Here is a 19,826-nt window from a genome sequence, read left to right as displayed (position 1 = left end):
TGAACCCACCATGGTAGCAACCATGTATAAATAATTGCTTAAGTTGCTCATGCTTAAGTAAAACCAATCAAGACTAATTGCTGATGAATCCAACCATGTTGTGATCCATCTACTAATTACTCCAGAAACCAATTAGAACCATAGAAAACCATAGAACCCCACAAACCTAGTTATCATACTTGTTCTTCATTAAAGAACAGGTTCTCCAAAAGTTATTCTTTTGAATTATATAATAAGTAATCATCAACCATGCATTATAGAACTTAAAATTGACAACTGCTCTTTACTTATTATACAACTACTATTCCTAGGTGTGTATGATTGTTACTCTTCATTTTACCACCTGCTTATGATTCTAATACAACAAGAACCTAATAAGAACCTTGTTTGTGAATCATTCTAAAAGTGCAACACACCCTGAACTGATCACTGCTACTCACTAATCCTAAATCATCGGGGTTAGGTTACGTTTAGAACGATTGCATCTCATACTTATGCATTATTGCATCCTTGGCAATCTTTTAAACATCGTCCTCACGGACGATGATGCTATTTCAGAATTTGGAGTTATTGCGTATCGAAGACCTTGTCTGCATAATCTTGCAGTCAAGAAAGGCAAGTTCATCACTTGCTCATGTCATTTGAGTATTTGTATCAAATTACTTGCAAAGTATTATGGTTATCACTATTGCATAAAAATCAAAACCACTACTTTCATAACTATGAATATGACTATGTGGTGGGCAATGGAACCATGGATTGTGTTGATATGGTGGAGGTTCCATTGCACGGGTTTATATCCATCTAGGATTAAACAACAAATGTCGCTAGTGATTCTTGTGCCGTAATACCCGTGTTAACCATAAGATCCGGAGTGGGACGGAGTAGTCAAAAGTGTTTCCACCTCTCGTTCATCAACGGATGCGCTTTACCGTAGACACTTGTATCTGTCAGGGAAAGCGGTTGGCTGGGGAAGCCTTAAGTCCCCACGGCATAGTCCGTAGACACTTGTCGCTCGAAGTGCAAGCGGTTGGTCGGGGAAGCCTTAAGTCCCCACGGTATTGCGGTCTATGATGGGTTGCAGCTACCGGCGAAGGAGTTTGGTTAACGAGTCCCAAACTATTGTCGTGGTCGGGGTCCACCCGTGAGTGGGAATAATGGGACCGGTGAGGACCCAGGGTCGGGGTATGCAACAAAGGGTGGGTGTTCGAGGTAGCGGAGGAACATGATTGGCTAGATCTTATACCGGGCCTCACACCATAGGAAGTGTGGACGGGTTGCGCGCCCGGTTGGCACCAAGGTTAAGATCTCTTATGGGTAAAGCAACACACATCTGCAGAGTGTAAAGAACCGTGACCTGTCACTCCCTGTTCCGGGATATGGAACTGCGAACGCTGCCGGAAAGGAGCTCCATGAAGTTCTAGTAAACCGGTGAAGGCTGACGGACATAGTTCTTCTGAATAAAAGCAACCTTTTGGAGAAATGGTTATGAAAACCTGCATTGGTATTAGACTTTCTGGTCTAATGCTGTAGCTAGTGCATTAAACACCTCTTTCCTATAATGAACTTGTTGAGTACGCTCGTACTCATCCCACTCTTAAATCCCCGCTTAGATATGGAGGCATCGAAGGAGGATCTACAAGTACAACTCGAAGGCCGAGGAGTCAACAACTACTTCACGAGACAAGACCTTGTCGAAGAGTCAAATACCACATCCAGCAAGGAGAAACCTAGATTAGCAATAGGAAGGAACTAGCTTCCTAAACTTAGCTCCTATTTAGCTAGAATCTATTCATAGCCTCTGTAGCTAGTTAAATACTCTACAAGTAGAGTTCGTTTTAGGATTAGACTACGAGTCGTTCTCCTGGAGTTTATTTGCAGTTTTACCTCATTGTAAAGTAGGAGGTCTGTGCTGATCTTCCGTAACAGTAGTCCGTATGTAATTCTATAGACATGCCTTGGACCCGCATATGTTTCTGTTGTACCACTCTGAGCGATATAATACTAGTGGAACGGTGTTTCATTGGTGTTATATCAGACTTGCATACTACACCATGCAGTGGTATGCCGGGTCACCACAGAACTGGTTAAAATTGATTGAGGACGCCATATCTACAACATATATTTGCAATAGTTTAGACTAAGTTTATGACAAATTGAGTTCAAATTTTAATTCAACATAATTAAAATCTAGGTGAACTCCCACTCAAAACAATATCCCTCGCATTGTCTTAGTGATCACACGAACCAAATCCACTACACCTAAGTCCGATCATCACGAGACAAGGTGTAATTTCAATGGCGAACACTCAAAGTGTTCATCATATCAATCATATGATTCATGCTCTACCTTTCGGTATCACGTGTTCCGAGACCATGTCTGTACATGCTAGGCTCGTCAAGGCCACCTTAGTATCCGCATGTGCAAAGCGGCTTGCACCCGTTGTATGCACTTGTTGATTCTATCACACCCGATCATCACGAGATGCTTCGAAACGACAAGTCTTGGCAACGGTGCTACTAAGGATGAACACTTTATTATCTTGATATTTTAGTGAGAGGGATCATCTTATAATGCTACCATCGCGATCTAAGCAAAATAAGATGCATAAAGGATTAACATCACATGCAGTTCATATGTGATATGATATGGCCCTTTTGTCTTTGTGCCTTTGATCTTCACCTCCAAAGCACGGACATGATCTCCATCATCAACGGGCATGATCTCCATCATCGTCGGTGTAGCGTCAAGGTCCATGGCGCCGTCTTCATGATTGTTCTCCCATGTAGCAACTATTACAACTTCTTTGAAATACTACTCAACATGAAATTTAAAGACAACCATAAGGCTCCTGCCGGTTGCCACAATACAATAATGATCATCTCATACATAGTCATCATCACATTATGGCCATATCACATCACCAAACCCTGCAAAAACAAGTTAGACGTCTCTAATTTGGTTTGCATATTTTACGTGGTTTAGGGTTTTCGAGTAAGTCTAATCTACCTACGAACATGAACCACAACGGTGATACTAGTGTTGTCAATAGAAGAGTAAATTGAATCTTCACTATAGTAGGAGAGACAGACACTCGCAAAGCCACTTATGCAATACAAGTTGCATGTCGAGCGTGGAGCAAATCTCATGAACGCGGTCATGTAAAGTTAGCCCGAGCCGCTTCATCCCACTATGCCACAAAGATGCAAAGTACTCAAACTAAAGATAACAAAAGCATCAACGCCCACAAAACCATTGTGTTCTACTCGTGCAACCATCTATGCATAGACACGGCTCTGATACCACTGTAGGATAACGTTGCATAGAAAACAAAAAAATTTCTACCGCGAACACGCAATCCAAGCCAAGATGCAATCTAGAAGACGGTAGCAACGAGGGGATTATCGAGTCTCACCCTTGAAGAGATTCCAAAGCCTACAAGATGAGGCTCTTGTTGCTGCGGTAGACGTTCACTTGCCGCTTGCAAAAGCGCGTAGAAGATCTTGATCACGGCGCCACGAACGGGCAGCACCTCCGTACTCGGTCACACGTTCGGTTGTTGATGAAGACGACGTCCACCTCCCCGTTCCAGCGGGCAGCGGAAGTAGTAGCTCCTCTTGAATCCGATAGCACGACGGCGTGGTGTCGGTGGCGGTGGAGAATCCCGGCGGAGCTTCGCTAAGCGTGCGGGGAAGAAGGAGGAGTGGGGCGGCTAGGGTTTGGGGAGAGGGGGGCGCCGGCCATCTAGGGGGTACGGCCAGCTTGTGGTCTTGGGGTGGCCGGCCCCCTCCCCTTGGCCCTCATTATATAGGTGGAACACCCAAGAGTTGGTCTACAAGTCTTCGAATAAGACCCCAAACCAAAACCTTCCATATGACATGAAACCTACCCAAGCTAGGACTCCCACTAGAGGTGGGATTCCCACCTTCCCTTGGGAGGGGTTGGCCGGCCACCTTTAGGTGGAGTCCACCTGGGACTCCACCCCTTAGGGTTGGCCGGCCATGGTGGTGGAGTCCCTTCGGGACTCCGCCTTCCAAAGTGACTTTCTTCCGAAATATTCTAGAACCTTCTAGAACCTTCCATAAATGCACCGGATCATTTTCAAACACATAAAATGACTTCCTATATATGAATCTTATTCTCCGGACCATTCCGGAACTCCTCGTGATGTCCGGGATCTCATCCGGGACTTCGAACAAATATTCGAAATCCACTCCATATTCAAGTTCTACCATTTCAACATCAAACCTTAAGTGTGTCACCCTACGGTTCGTGAACTATGTGGACATGGTTGAGTACTTACTCCGACCAATAACCAATAGCGGGATCTGGAGATCCATAATGGCTCCCACATATTCAACGATGACTTAGTGATCGAATGAACCATTCACATACGATACCAATTCCCTTTGTCACGTGATATTTTACTTGTCCGAGGTTTGATCATCGGTATCACTCTATACCTTGTTCAACCTCGTCTCCTGACAAGTACTCTTTACTCGTACCGTGGTATATGGTCTCTTATGAACTTATTCATATGCTTGCAAGACATTAGACGACATTCCACCGAGAGGGCCCGGAGTATATCTACCCGTCATCGGGATGGACAAATCCCACTCGTTGATCCATATGCCTCAACTCATACTTTCCGGATACTTAATCCCACCTTTATAACCACCCATTTACGCAGTGGCGTTTGATGTAATCAAAGTACCTTTCCGGTATAAGTGATTTACATGATCTCATGGTCGAAAGGACTAGGTAACTATGTATCGAAAGCTTATAGCAAATAACTTAATGACGTGATCTTATGCTACGCTTAATTGGGTGTGTCCATTACATCATTCATATAATGATATAATCTTGTTATTAATAACATCCAATGTTCATGATTATGAAACTAATCATCTATTAATCAACAAGCTAGTTAAGAGGCTTACTAGGGACTCTTTGTTGTTTACATATCACACATGTATCAATGTTTCGGTTAATACAATTATAGCATGGTATATAAACATTTATCATAAACATAAAGATATATAATAACCACTTTTATTATTGCCTCTTGGGCATATCTCCAACATGCGGCGCCTGGTCCGCGCCGACTAGGTCGTCGTACAACACACCTCTATTTGACGGGAGCTCCTGTTCGGCGCTCGTTGCATCCGTTATGGCAGCAGCGCTTCAAACATAGTTTCGAGTGGGCCAGCCCATTAGCACCAACTCGCTCTCCATAATCCTAGATCGGTAATCGCAGATCGGTTCATACTTTGTTTCCGTCCCTCTCTAGTATCGGGTTCTCCTCAGGTCAGTTATTTTGATTTTTTTGATGAAATAAAGTATCCAGATTTAAAAATGTTTAAATTTTAAAAATGTTTAGGTTTTGAGATACTGTTCAGATTTTAAAAACGTCTAGAATTTTGAAAATTGTTCGGACATAAAAAATATTCGTATTTTTAAATCTGTTTATATTCGAAAAATATTCAGATTTTCAAAAATTGTTCGAATTTGATAAATGTTCAGTTTAAAAAGTTTAGATTTTGGAAAAAAAAATTAGATTTAATTTTTTTTTATATTTCAAAAACATTCATATTTTCTAAATTGTTTGGATTTGAAAAAATGTCCATAAAAAGTCATATTTTGGAATTTTGTTCAAATTTGAAAATTGTTCGTATTTTAAAAAATATTTATATTTGGGAAAAATCATATTTTGAAATTAGTTTGGATTTGAAAAATTGTTCAGTTTAAAAGTTTATATTTTGATATTTTGTTCAGATTGGAAAATTATTCGTACTTTAAAAAATGTTCGTATTGTGAAGAAACAAGAAAAGAAAACAACACAAAATGAAAAAGAAAACAGAAAAACAGAAAACCAAAGAAAAAACAGTTGAAAGCTGGCCCAGAAAAACATACAAAAAAAGAACAGCAGAAACCGGACCGGAAGGTTCTGGAAAGTTCCCAAAACCGAAATTAACTAGCAAACACCAGATTCCTGGGTCGGGCCATTTAGTGTTACTAGATGATACCCCGCGCGGTGCTGCGGGATAATTGCATAAATAAAAGAAATATTCAGGTCAGTAAAAATTATGAAACAACCTATGTTCTAGCATGTAACTTATAGACGGGATATAATAGCAAGGATCGTGTTAACCAATTAACGCCCCTTTTTAATCAACTATGAGCTTGGCTCAAATTTAAGACAAAGAGCATCATGTATGTATCAGCCTTTTGGGTCCCGGCTATATATGCTCCCTTTATTTGAAATGCATTTTGAACATGTTAAAAATGAAAATTAAATATTATGTGCATATCTCCAGATCCTACATGCTCACAAAGTTGTGTCAGCGAAAATCAACTTTTTGTGCATCCCGTGTAAAAAGATAAATCCAGTGCTAAAAATAAGACATTTCTAAAGATATATTTTTTTACAGGGTACAAAAGTTCTAGGTTTTCAGTGAAATATTATGTGCGCACAAAAAATGTGTAGATATGCAGGAAAAAAATATCTAAATATTTTAACATTCTAATTTGTTTAAGTAAAGCGAGCATATGCACCTGACATCAAATTTGATTTTCGATTTAACTAACTATCTTTCTAAGATCAGTTGACTGACCCAACAAAACATGTTTCAGCAAGGGGATAAGAAAAGATAAAATAAGCAACAGTACCTAAGCCCACGGGCAATGAGTCATTGGGGAGTGGTGTTTTGGAATATGGGAGCATATGATCCCTCTATTTTGAAATGCATCTTACACATATTTTGAATTTCAAAAAATTGAAACGAAAAGTTTGCACGTACATCTTAACGTGCTACACGCTTACAAAGTCGTTTCATAAAAAATCGACTTGTCATGTGACGTGTGTAAAAAAGACAAAACTCAGTGCTAAAAATAATGCTTTTCGCAAGATAAGTTTTCTCTTTTTTACATAGACCATAAAAAATATTGGTTTTTCATGAAACTTAGCGAACGCACATACGTTATGGAGATGTATATGTGAAATTTTTTTTCAAAATTTTTCGACACTTTAAAATATGATTTTTGGTAGAGGGAGCATACGCACCCGGGAGCCGAATTGAATTTCCAGCTTACAAATCATTATATAAATTACTTGTGATACATTGGTTGTGTATTACTGAAATCTAAATTTTCTTACGGTACAGAAATACACATATATAAATAGTTACAGCTTGCAATGTACACCTGTCACCGAAATCAACCAAATTATGTAATCAAGATGTTCAAATGGAAGTGTGCATTATTTTAAAAATGTGCCAATAAACACCTTCAAAAGTTCACATTGAGTATATGTAGACAGTTGTTCTCCTCGCAAAGCTCTCCTCTTGGTCTCCATTTTAAGCATACCAATCTATGAAATATCATAACATATAAAAGCTTTTGAAGAAACCGAGCAACTAATTTCGCCTTGGTGTCAGTATTTGCAACCTCTAAATGCAAATCCCTGTTGTAGTCTAGAACAGAAAGAAATGAATATGGACTGAAACAGATTGCCCAAAAAACATTCTGCAGCAAAAAAGAAAGTAGTGCCGACTTACAAAATCTGATAGGCTCAATCATACATAGATAATTCACACCTGCTGTAACTCACCATACTTCAAGTGAATTAACCAAAGCCCATGAAAACATAAGGGATAAGATTATTGAAGACGCTTTATTTATGATCCATTCAGAACCTTGAAAATTGACTACATTCAACAGAAGAACATGGAATGTACAAAGTAATGCATCTACAAATTAAAGTTAGAACGTGAAAAATTCCGTCAAGCACGAATAAGGAAGAGATATTTGTGTGGTCTGGTATTTACTTACCATATGAAAGTAACTCATTGGGAGAAAGTAAACAGAAATATAGCTTCCATGCATGAGATGGAGAGTGGCAAGATGTAGATTTCAGCTTTGCAAAGTTGAAAAATGTAAGATAAATGCAAGAGCTGAGAAGACTTGAAATCAAATTAAACAGTATTGAAGGTTTCCCTGAGAGGAATCTGAAATAAAAGTGGGAGAATAGTCATGCAATGACTGATCATAACATCTAACCAGCCCAGTCGTCCGCAACTGCGCAAAGGTTTAGTCTTGCTTGCGTATGAGCATTCCCTGCAGTCTGCAGAATTAATAGAGGCGAATGAATTATTAAGAAAGTTGTAATGACGAATTGTCAATGGACTTGATTTATGATACTGTAGAGTCATGTGGATCGGATCAATGATCTGATATGCAAATAGAAGTAGAAGATAAAGAAAAACATGCATATGCAGTGGCCCAAAATCAAAACCCATTGCGTACTCACTTACTGAAACCAACTCGCTATTCAGCATACAGTGATATACAAATAGGTAAGGAGATGAACTGAATATTAAAAAAGGCATGTACGAAGTGGTGAGCATTTGACCATCGTGCAATGGAATTATTGCTACCAGCAAAGAAATTACCGGCCGGCCGGCGGCGACGGTTACCTTCGAGCTTCATGGCCGCATCAGAGGAGAACTTAAGAACAGTACCAGCAAAAGCACTGAATGATTTCCTATCTGAATATTGATTCAGCAAACAATTTATTTGCTGTTCTGCCCCAGTAGATTTTCGCCACTTAAACCAACTATGAAAATCCGACCATAAACATCAGAAAAACTTAGAAAAAAAGCATGGAAAGATAACAAAATACATTTGACGATGGATTCATTCTCCTTGAAGTCAAAATAGAGATGACCATTCTGATGACCAGATCGATCTTCTCCAGCATGCAGTCCACCCTTTCCTGCACAACCACAAATAAAATGGAGGAAATCAAGTCAAGGACAGATACACTCACCTTGGAATGGGGTTTCCTGTGATCTGCCGACTGTGCGTACTCTCCCCTGGCTTCCCTTTGTGACCTTGCAGCTCAAAGGGCAGATGAAGAGACCGCGCTGCAGGATGAGGAGAGAGTGCTCGCCTTCCTTACCGATCAATCGATCATAGAGGAAAAGGCGGAAGTGGTGGGACGGTGGACTGCTCTCCTCCCTCACAGATTGAAGAGGAGATAATTCTTTAGTGACCACGCAGATTGAAGATGAAAAGGCCCAAGTGGTGGGTCGCGGACCGCTCGCCTCCCTTGGAGATCTTGCAGATTGAAGACCTGAAGAGGAATAAAGGTCGAATTGGTGAGGGATAGAAGGGAATTATCAGTCCAGGCGTTTATTTTCTCTGCGAGAAGGTCCAGGCGTGGCTCACCGGCGCAAAACAATGTCCATGCGAGGAGAAGCCCCTCTGGAGCGACGCTTGGCATTACAAACCTGGTGGGAAAAGAAGTGATGTGGCCTCACGAGAGACCGGGAAATTGGGACCAACTATTTAGAAATAGAAGATTTGCGACGGGAGAGGGTACGCGTTTCGTGGCTAATGGACGCAAAGAGCATCATGGGACGATTATGTGTGATCCTCTATTATACAAGTGATTCTAGACAAATAATGGTTCCCTTTTGATTATTGTGCCATCACTAATGTGTGCACTATGCACAATTTTCGCGTGGTCACGCGCAAGGCAAAAGTATACTTCAGGACCAAAGGATCTCGTGAACTCATCTTCCTAATCCATGCACATGAATTCTAGAACAACAACATATTCTAACTTGATGCACTAGATCATACCTCAACCTAGAACAGGATCAATCACTCAAACATGAATAATAAATCATGGATGAATACTCCCGCCATTTCGATTTACTCTACAATCTAGAGAAAGCAAGACAAATTAGTGTTGCATTTAGCACTAGCACTTAGATATGTGAACAAGCAATACAAGCTACATTGAAAATAACAACGTCCAATAAAAATAGCAAAACCACTTCGTTATCAGTGTTGTTGTTGACTAGAAGATAGAAAGTAGATTATTTCAAAACAAATTTTGGGGCTACAATGTAGACTATTTCATGGAGTATATCATTAGGGACACAACCATGCATGTTCAATCTTACAAATACACGAGCTATGGAGAGAGATGGGGGTGTTGATGGAGAAGACGATGATGGCGGCGAGTACGGCCAAGGGCCGGTGCCCGGTGCTTGGTGGAGGTGCCTCCTTCTGCTCCTCTTTCTTGGGTGTCTCGGTGGTGGTGTGATATGATGGAGGCGGCACGACAGCAATATTTCACCGCGCTGATGGATCATGAAAATTGGTGATGGAGGCTAGGTTTTCCCCTCCTTATATAGGCCCCCGGAGGTCGCTTTGGCGCTCTAGGAAACCCCTGCACTAGATATGGTCTCGAGCCCTTCACAAAAGGTCTTCGGTTCGAAGAAACGGTTCTGATGGAGTGTCGCACGGTCATCAATGTGACCGTTAGAGTCGCAACACTCCTTTCATATATTGGGTGCCATTTTCTCATATGTACTCCAGTTGAGGTGTTCTTTGACTCGTTGGATTCATATGGATGAGGCCTACAACATCCTGGTCTTGGATATTTATTATCTTGTGATGGAAAATATCTTTCACCCTTTAAATGGTTGAGTCATGGTGCCTATAACTCCTCCATATTGCCTCCTCTTGCCTCCTTTCTTCGTGCTTTGTTCATTGATACCTTCGATCCAAATTATGGATGTAGTATAGTAGCTTTTTCCCTAGTAGGCCTAGGTTTATCAAACCATGATAAACATATGTTGTATGGAAATCTAAGGAAGTTCTAGGCACATGTATATCAATAATCTTTTGGTCCAACCGTTATACCATGAAGCACCGGGTTATAACAATTATTAAGTAAAATAAAAATCAAAGCATAAATTATGATGATGTTGTTGTTACTCCCAAGTGGACCCTTGAACGAAAACCGTACTCCCCTTGTTGTCAATGGGTTTCGCGTGAGATCACCAGTTCACTACTCATCTCACCTCTAATAACCCCCAGACGCAAGGGATCACCATTACAATTCGATAAGTATTTGAGTGTCGAAGCCATGAGGTGTTGAAGGTAAACTAACTATTCTCTAAAACCCTATAACCCTTATATGGGCTTCTATGCAAATCTAGGAACTATAGTGTGTGTGGTTGTTTTTGGTACTAACTAGGAAATAGTAAAGTTTTTGGAAGCAAATACAATATGTAAACTAGTGCAAGTAACTTGGAGCTAGCGAAGTGGAGGTGGATAACCCAAGGGATCAAGTGCTTAGGAAAATTTTCTATATTGTTTGTCACAATTAGTGAAGCACAAAAATAGTATTGTTTTTATTTCTTCTAAGGAGGATCCATGAATAGGTGCAGCCATATGCATGAACAAATACACCCCTAGTGATTGATCCCAATGTCAATTAAGAGCAAACAAGGGAATTATTAAGAAATAAAGTCCAACCACCGCATCTAGATCTAAGGTCCCCATGATAATACTCTCGTTGATTAACCATGAATTAATACAACATGTATCTCTAAGACTTGTGATTTGATTTCTATCAAACTTCGGCTATCACTCATCCCATCAACATGCAACGGTGACAACCTTGTGCATCCCCCAACATATTTGTGCACTCATATGTTAGTAGAAAAACATAATCATAGAAGATAATGTATACTTGTTTGCAACCAACAAAAAACTATATCATAATTGCCATAAACAAGTCACTACTCAAACATCAACATAGAGATACAATAGATAATGGAAAAATAATATATTGCATCATACATCATGTTTGCCAAAAGATTATAGTGGGGGATGATGGAGAGTTGATGTAGATGGTGATGGAGATGAACCTCCCCATGGGGGAGAGGTGGCGCCGACGCACCGGTGCCTCTAGTGAAGAGGAAATTGACTCCATCGTCATCACCACTCCTCCTTGACGTAGGGGGAGGCATCTTCATCAACACCTCCATCAGCACCATCATCACCACCATCACCATCTACGACATCGACTTCATCCCCCTCATAGTTTGTGTTTGATTGAACCCCGGATATTGTTTTAGGGGCTAGTTGCATGTTTGTGATTGGTAATTTGTCTTTATGTGGTGGAGAGATTATACTTTCAGATTGTGTGTAATCATTATGCCTCTGGTACATACCATGTTTAACACTTGCGAGTAGTTCCCCATGTTTCTCGGGCATATATAGGATGATCTGACTATTATTATATTGTTGCGGTCAGAAACCCACCGGCGGGCAGCGACTGGCAACACCGTAGAGCCGGGAACAACTAGGGTTGCGGCTGGCCCCAGTCCCTCAGAGCGACGGCCCGCAAAGCCTTCTGGTCACACGTCCGATGCCGTCGCAAGGGCGTGCCACCGACCTATACCCGGTCGAGGAAGGTGTTGGATGATGCCTCGCTTAGTTTCTGCATGGCATACACGTAAACGTTAAATACGAGCCTCGATCGGCTCTCGGAGTTGTCCTCGTGAATCGGCTGAAAGAGCCGATCCACCCATGATTCGTACGAGGTGTACGAATATATGGTGGTCCTGCTTGATCAAGATAAAGCTAAAGCGATCTACGACGATTTAGGGTTTTCACCGCATAATCGGATCATCCTACTCACGATTGGGCCTCGCGTACGGTGATCGTAAGCCGATCCTAGACAGGGCCTAAAAACCAACACGAGGTTGATCCCCGGAACATCCTGTCTAGGGCTAGCAAACTACACCCTACACGCCGTTGGATCCTCCAACCCTTTGTAAGGCCTAACTATTGCGGATATTAAACTAATCCTTGAAGAACAAGGAGCAAGCGTAACGGATCGGATCTACTAAACAATGATCAAGCGGGGTGCCGCCCCTACACCTAAGATAGGTGTAAGGGCGGCTAGATGTATAAGGGTTGCACTACGACGAGCATATGATACGAAGAACAATGCTAACCCTAACACATCTAAGATAACTACGTTGCTCGCCATCAAAAAGGCTTCAGCACGAGCAACGCATGAACAACGTAATAAGCTTGTGCTGCCTAGATCGCAAGATGCGATCTAGGCAGCATGGTGCTTACCGGGAGAAACCCTCGAGACGAAGGAGTTGGCGATGCGCCGAGATTGATTGTGTTGAACGTTGGTTGTTGTTTATTCCATAAACTCTAGATACATATTTATAGTCCAAGGGACTTTCTAATTCAGGCGTGCACTTAACCGTGCACGGGTAAAACTCTACCTCCTAACCGACACGTATCCTACTATGGTACAGATACACGGGCAATTAGCCCAAATTTGGTACACAAGGCCGATTCATGTATTTCTTCTATGTATATATCTTCAAGTCCATCTCCACTCACGGCCCACCTCTGACTCGGTCAAATTCTGGTGATAACATCTATATGATGTGCAATGAGTATTTGGTCAACTTTTTATCTTTTATGTTGTTCTATGGTGGTTTATGCGAACGTCGACTGCATATTACTTCAGCTATATGGGCTCATATGGCTTCACTTTAATGCAATGATGAGTGTTGGAAGGGACGGAATGATAGAAACTGTTTTCCAATATTTTGAGTTGCATTAGAGGGGTTTATGTCAAGGACCAATGAACTAATTTGATGGGAAATTTATGTCTTAATTATTCCTATACATGCTCATGAAAATGGCTCTAGGACCCATTATAAGGGGTGTATTTGCTCATATCTATGGCTGCACCTAATTCAGGCTCCGCCCTTAAGGGAATGAAACTTGATAAAATATTTATGATGTTGTGTAGAACTCTAAATGCTAGTAAATACACGCCTCCCACGGGAACACTTGTCACATATAAGCACACAAACACTTGAGCTTGTCCTCTCGCTTCTTAGAGGATTGAGCTTTCTATCAATGATAGCATTTACATATTGCTGTTTACTTTCCGTACTTTATTTTATTGTAAACTATACACCCAAAGCACCAAAACTACCACATTCTTATTATTGTTTACTTGTCAAATCTACTAACAAATAGCTTCAGATCCTTGTGGGTTCGATGACCTTTCTTATTGAAAATTACGACAATTGATCTCCTGCACTTGGGAGCCATCAATGTCATTATGATTAGTAACAAATGCAACTAGATTATTTGTACTCTAGTGCAAATGGGAGTGTTCTAGAGACAAATAATAATAGATATTTATTATATTTCAAATGTTCATAATTAGTTTATTGCCATGCTATAACTGTATTAAGTGGAAATATTATTACATGTGTGGTATTGTAAACAAACAAAGAGTCCCTAGTAAAGCACACTTGTACATAACTAGTTCACTGAGGTCAATAGTTGATCGAGGTTTTCCCGATCATGGACATACATGTCATTGCCAATGAGATCATATCGATAGGATGAATTATATGATGGACATAACCATAAAATAATTATTGTAACATGATCAAGTCACATTGAGTTCATTGCTACAATGTTTATAGAGTGTGTAGTGACTTAATCCTTAGACCGTGATATCATATTAATCATTATCATCAGAGGCTGCCTTGGCTGCATCAACCGTCACACCGTAAAAGGGTGATCATATAGGTGTAGTTGGGTATTCCAATGGGGTGGTTGAGGCGTATGGAGCGGGATTTGTTCGTCCACATGACGAAAAGATACAGAGGGCCCACTCGGTGAGATTACATCCATGAAAGTTGCGCGGCGTATGACTAGGTCATTGGGAATGGAATCACACACGAACGGGTTGAAATAGTCTTGTCGGTAACGAGACCGAACTAGGTGTTGTGATACCGATGATCATGTCTCAGACGAGTGTCGGTATCGACTGAACAAAAGTAATAAGACTCAATGCAATGGTTCAAACAAGGATTATATCTTCGTGGAATGCATAGAGATCATCATGGTTATCCAGACCCCCCTAGTGATCAATTTGACCGGAGATACTGTCCCGGATCATGTCTGTGTTATTCCTGAACAATAGGGCAACACACTTAAGGGTTCAACAAAACTCAAGATAGTTTTGGATTCATCGGAACTGAGAGATATATCTGGAATAGGGTTTCGGAGATGTCCGAAGGTTGTTCGGAATTGTTCGGGAGGTCTCTCGGACAAATGGAAATTAAAGGATATGTTTAATATGTTAATTAAATGAATTCATATATTAGAATATATTTAATTAATTTAAAATATGTTTTATTTAATTAAAAAAGGGCTTCCCTAACTTTATTGGGCCCCATATGGAAAGGGGCCCATGGGAAGGGAAGGGAGGGGTGGTCGGCCCACCCGGGCAGTATTGCCCACCCCCCCTGCTTTGCCCCTATATAAAGAGACCCATATGGGGCAAATTAAAAAGAAACAAAAATATAGAAATATCTCTCTCTAGTTTGCTTATCCGTGCGGTTCCCAGAAGAAGTGCACAGGGAGGGAGACAACTCCACCCAGTACGCGAGAGCATTGCTGGGATTCGGATCTAGAAGATCTACTTCCGCAACTTTGCTGGCGGAGCCAGGAGCGTCGTTTAGCACCATACATGTGCGAAACTACAAGGTGCTACAACTGCGGCACTCGACGTCGTGGGAGAGGACTTTTCACAACCCTGAGGTCAGCGACAATAGTACTTCTACCTCAGCCACGTTCCAGCGGAACGTTAACCGCTATCGGTCTATGATGATGCGTCACCGATATCATCTCCGTTACTGCATTACTACATGCATGGATAGATCTTGGGCATATTAAGGTTTGTGTTAAGTTACAATTTGTTTGTTTTCTGCTGCGAACCCCTACAATATAATCGAGGACGGAGAGGACCGACGAGGATCCAAGGACGGAACTACAATAAGGGTGGGTATGAAGGGTCACAAAGAAGGACAATGATTGGCTTGGATCTTATATTGGGCCCCGATGGTGCTCCGGTGATGGCGTCAGACAATCTTGTTGAGCGTTTTTGTGGAAGCGGTTGGGAAACCCCAAGAGGAAGGTGTGATGAGCACAGCAACAAGTTTTCTCTTAGTACGAAACCAAGGTTTAATCGACCAGTGGGAGAAAGGCGTGACTTCTGAAAGTGTTGCTAGCTGACTAGTGGCAGGGCGCACTACCGGCGTCAGCAACAACATGGAACCTGCACACAACACAACCAAAGTACTTTGTCCCAACTTGCAGTGAGGTTGTCAATCTCACCGGTTTGCTGAACACAAAGGATTAGACGTATCGAGTGGAAAGAGATGTTTGCAGAAAGTAAACATAACATGATTGCAGTAGATGAATTTATCAATGTAAAGGAAACGAACCGGGGTCCACAGTTCACTAGAGGTGTCTCTCCATAAAGATAAATAGCATGTTGGCTGAACAAATTACAGCTGTGCAATTGACAGAATATCGACCATACATGACAAGATGATTACTATGAGATTTGATTGGGAATTACAACATAATACATAGACCGTAATCCAACTGCGTCTATGACTAATAATCTGTAATATCCCAGTATTTGGGGTTACAAAAATAGAGGAAACAGATGTGTGCATTGCATTCATGCATAGAAAATCCGGGGAATTTTTGCGCTTTAAAGTAAAACAATCCACGATAGCGAAGTTTCACTTGACCTTGGTGGAATTGAAGTAGCTCATCAAGTCAAGCGCTATAAACCTCAATGTGATCTTTGCTAAAACCTTGTTTTGGTAGAGATGATTTGCTCTAAGGGGTTAGATCAAATGGAATTAAAACTAACACAATAACACTCTAATCAATGATCAATTGCTTGATCTCATAAAAGATCATAATATGGTAATCCTTGCCATAACATATGAACATCTATTCAATTACAAATCAAGTAACAATAAAATGGAGAAACTATTCTTACCTTATCTTTTCCATGTCTTAAACTAATCCTTGATCCTACCATGAACCTCATGGTATTCATTTTACTTCGTTCTTGGAAACATGACAATGAGATCAACTCTAGAAATATATGTTCTTCTCTATTCCAAATTATTATACACCAAATCTAGAGAAGTGAGAGTTCTATATTATGTATTAGAGAAGCCATCACCAACCTTGAGCTAAACCTTGGATATACATCCATGTGTTCAGATCATCATCTTTAAGAGGAACCTTAGGATATTATTCAAGACATTCCCAAGAGAGAGGACCTAATTATGTTAAACATAGATATTGATGATCACATCATTCTCTATGGAGCCTAACCTTAGGTTAGCATTGAAGTCCTTCCCAAATGAGAGAGACCATTCATACTAATCCTAGCTTTACCTATTTATGAATAAAGAACAACCATTGAACTAAAGTATTAGGTTGTAAACCATTTCCATTTGGAGTGGTGAGATAACCTAATATCACATGGAATAAGATTACATCCATGAACTGATAAAGTAAGGAGGAAACCAATCCAGTTAAGTTAGACATATGGAATCTTAGCCTAGATACCTAAGGAGATATTAGGAGTACACCATAAACCCTAGAATAATCATTCCTATATAAGAGAGCTCAAGATCTGGTGTTACACTCAAGTTAGTTGAGGAAACACTTGGTTTTAAGGGAGAGATCTATTCATATATCCAAATGGTTAAACCATCATTTCTTGAGAGAACTCTAAGTGAATATCTCAGGCATTCTCCTGGGATATAAAACTATTGAGGCAACCATAGCCATGTCCATCCATGAAAGTATAATAGAAGTACTATACCCTAGTTGATCAAGACAAGACTTGATTTTAGAAGTGAGAAACCTATGCCATGAGAGATACCTTAGGAAGCCAAATCCTTGATCATTATAAATTGGGTAATGATCATAAATCCTTAGAACTTGAGGTAGAAGATATTAAGAACAAGTTGATCATGCCTAAACCATGATCATGCTCTTGAGGTATGTGAGGATAAGTTAAATCCTAATAGGATAAGTAGATATCATTCACCACATGAAGTCATAGGAAGGTAACAAGTAAGCAACCCTAGGCTTATATCCCAACCTTAACTTGTGAATCACTTGGTGATCATAAGTAGAATCCTACCACATCTATATTTCATTTATTCCCCAATTAAAGAACCTAAGAAAACCTTAGAGTCAAACTCTATACTTTATACGGTGAGAAACCATTCATCCATATACCCAAGTTAACTATAAAAAGAACCATAACCACTTTAGTTACTTTAATGATAAATTTAGGACAGTAATAAAAGTTAATTGGTAGAAGATAAAACCAATTCTTAAGTCCTTAGTAACTAAAGGAGAACATCAACTATTAAGTAAGTAACCACCTTAAAATGGATAGGGGAGACTAAACCCTAGCCAATGCAATATGGTGGCATCTCATCTCTATAACCAGAATTGCATCCTCATTAATATCTTATGCTTCAATTCATGAACATAAGAAACCCTTGTGCTATATTTTATAATTAAAACCATATGTGTAGTGATAAACCATTTATCTTTGTAACTAAGATCAACCATAATGGAAATAATACCTACTTAGATACTTTCAAAGATAATGGTAGTATTAAACTTAAAAGGGGGTTATAATAGAAAATTATAAAACCCTAATACATTGGAGCTCACATAAAATCATGTGTAAGTGACCAATTCCTCAACTATGAAGCCAAGTCCTAATAATACCTTCTAAAACACTTGGAGTATAATTATTAACTCTAACTATTCCAAAAGGGAGTGGTATTCCAATTGAAAAAGGAAATTAAAATGAATACTTAAATTCTTACCTATTTGAAAATTGCAATAAGGCTCACATATATGGTTGTTCAACAACAATGGAGTAATACAATAATCCTTTTATTATTCCTCATGAAAGCCAAATTGTGAAACACCTGCAAAACAGACATGAATTCAAATTTGAATTAAAACCAGAATTTAAAAGAGAAATCAGAAAAACAGAAAAGAAAAATAGAGAAGAGGAGTGCTTACCTGGACAGGCCACGGGAGCCCAACACGAGCCCACCAGAGCGGCCCAGTCCACCGCCAGAGCACAGCCCAGTACCCATTCGTTAAAGAAAAGAACGGAGAGGGGGTCGTCCTCATCCCCTCCTCTCGCATGGATGACAGCACGAAGCTGTGCCTGGCTTCCTCTCGCTGCTGTCGACGCCTCCTCGTCCGAAGGCATGACGAGGCACGCCCTGCGCCCTATAAAAGCCAAGAGACGATCACTAGACCGAGTTCTTCCTCCCTTTGCTCTATTTTCGTCAATTCTGAAACCCTAGCCGTACGATCTCCGACCATCGCCGCCGACTGGAGCCAACCCTAGCCTCGCCGTGACCACCATCGGGACCGCCGTCCTCGACATGGTCACCGTGCGCGAGGAATCGAGCCGAAGCTCCCGCCAGCGACCAATCCTGGCCATCTTCTCCGACGCCGGTGGTGGTCCAATCCGGCGAACCAGTCCATCTCCGACCACGCCGTCAAGCCTTGCGTGCTCCTGGTAAGCCACTGATCCCCCTAGCATGCTTAGATCACCCAATTACAGCCCTAGCATGACCCGCACCGTCGGCCCGTGAGCTCTGCCGCTCGGTCTCGCCGCCGGCCAAGCTCCGGTGACCATTCGGTGGCGGCGCCACCATCACGACGTTCACCTCGGCGTCCTCTTTCCAACGAGTACACGCACAGCCCCGCGAGAGCAACCTAGCGCCGGCGACCATCACCAACTGCCGCCGGCCAGCAGCCCCGACGCCACGGTGGCAATTTGGACTTGGTCAAAGCCCCCGTGGCGGATGAGGTGGACACGGCCCCACCAGTCATAGACTGTGTGGGTGTTCTGTCCGGGTTGCTTTAACAATTTTCGTTTTATTTCAAATTCATAAATTGCTGCAACTTCTAATAATTATAGAAAATTCATTTTAACTCGGAAAAATATAAATGAGATACCAAAATTCTTATGAAAATAAACTCTATCCAATAAAAATATAATATGAAAATTTTATTTTAAATAAAAATTTAATTTTTTAAT

The sequence above is a fragment of the Lolium rigidum genome, chromosome 4 (genome assembly GCF_022539505.1).
Source record: "Lolium rigidum isolate FL_2022 chromosome 4, APGP_CSIRO_Lrig_0.1, whole genome shotgun sequence".
Lineage (NCBI taxonomy): Eukaryota > Viridiplantae > Streptophyta > Magnoliopsida > Poales > Poaceae > Lolium > Lolium rigidum.
The sequence above is the reverse complement of the archived record's forward strand: the minus strand, read 5'-3'. Positions refer to the sequence as shown.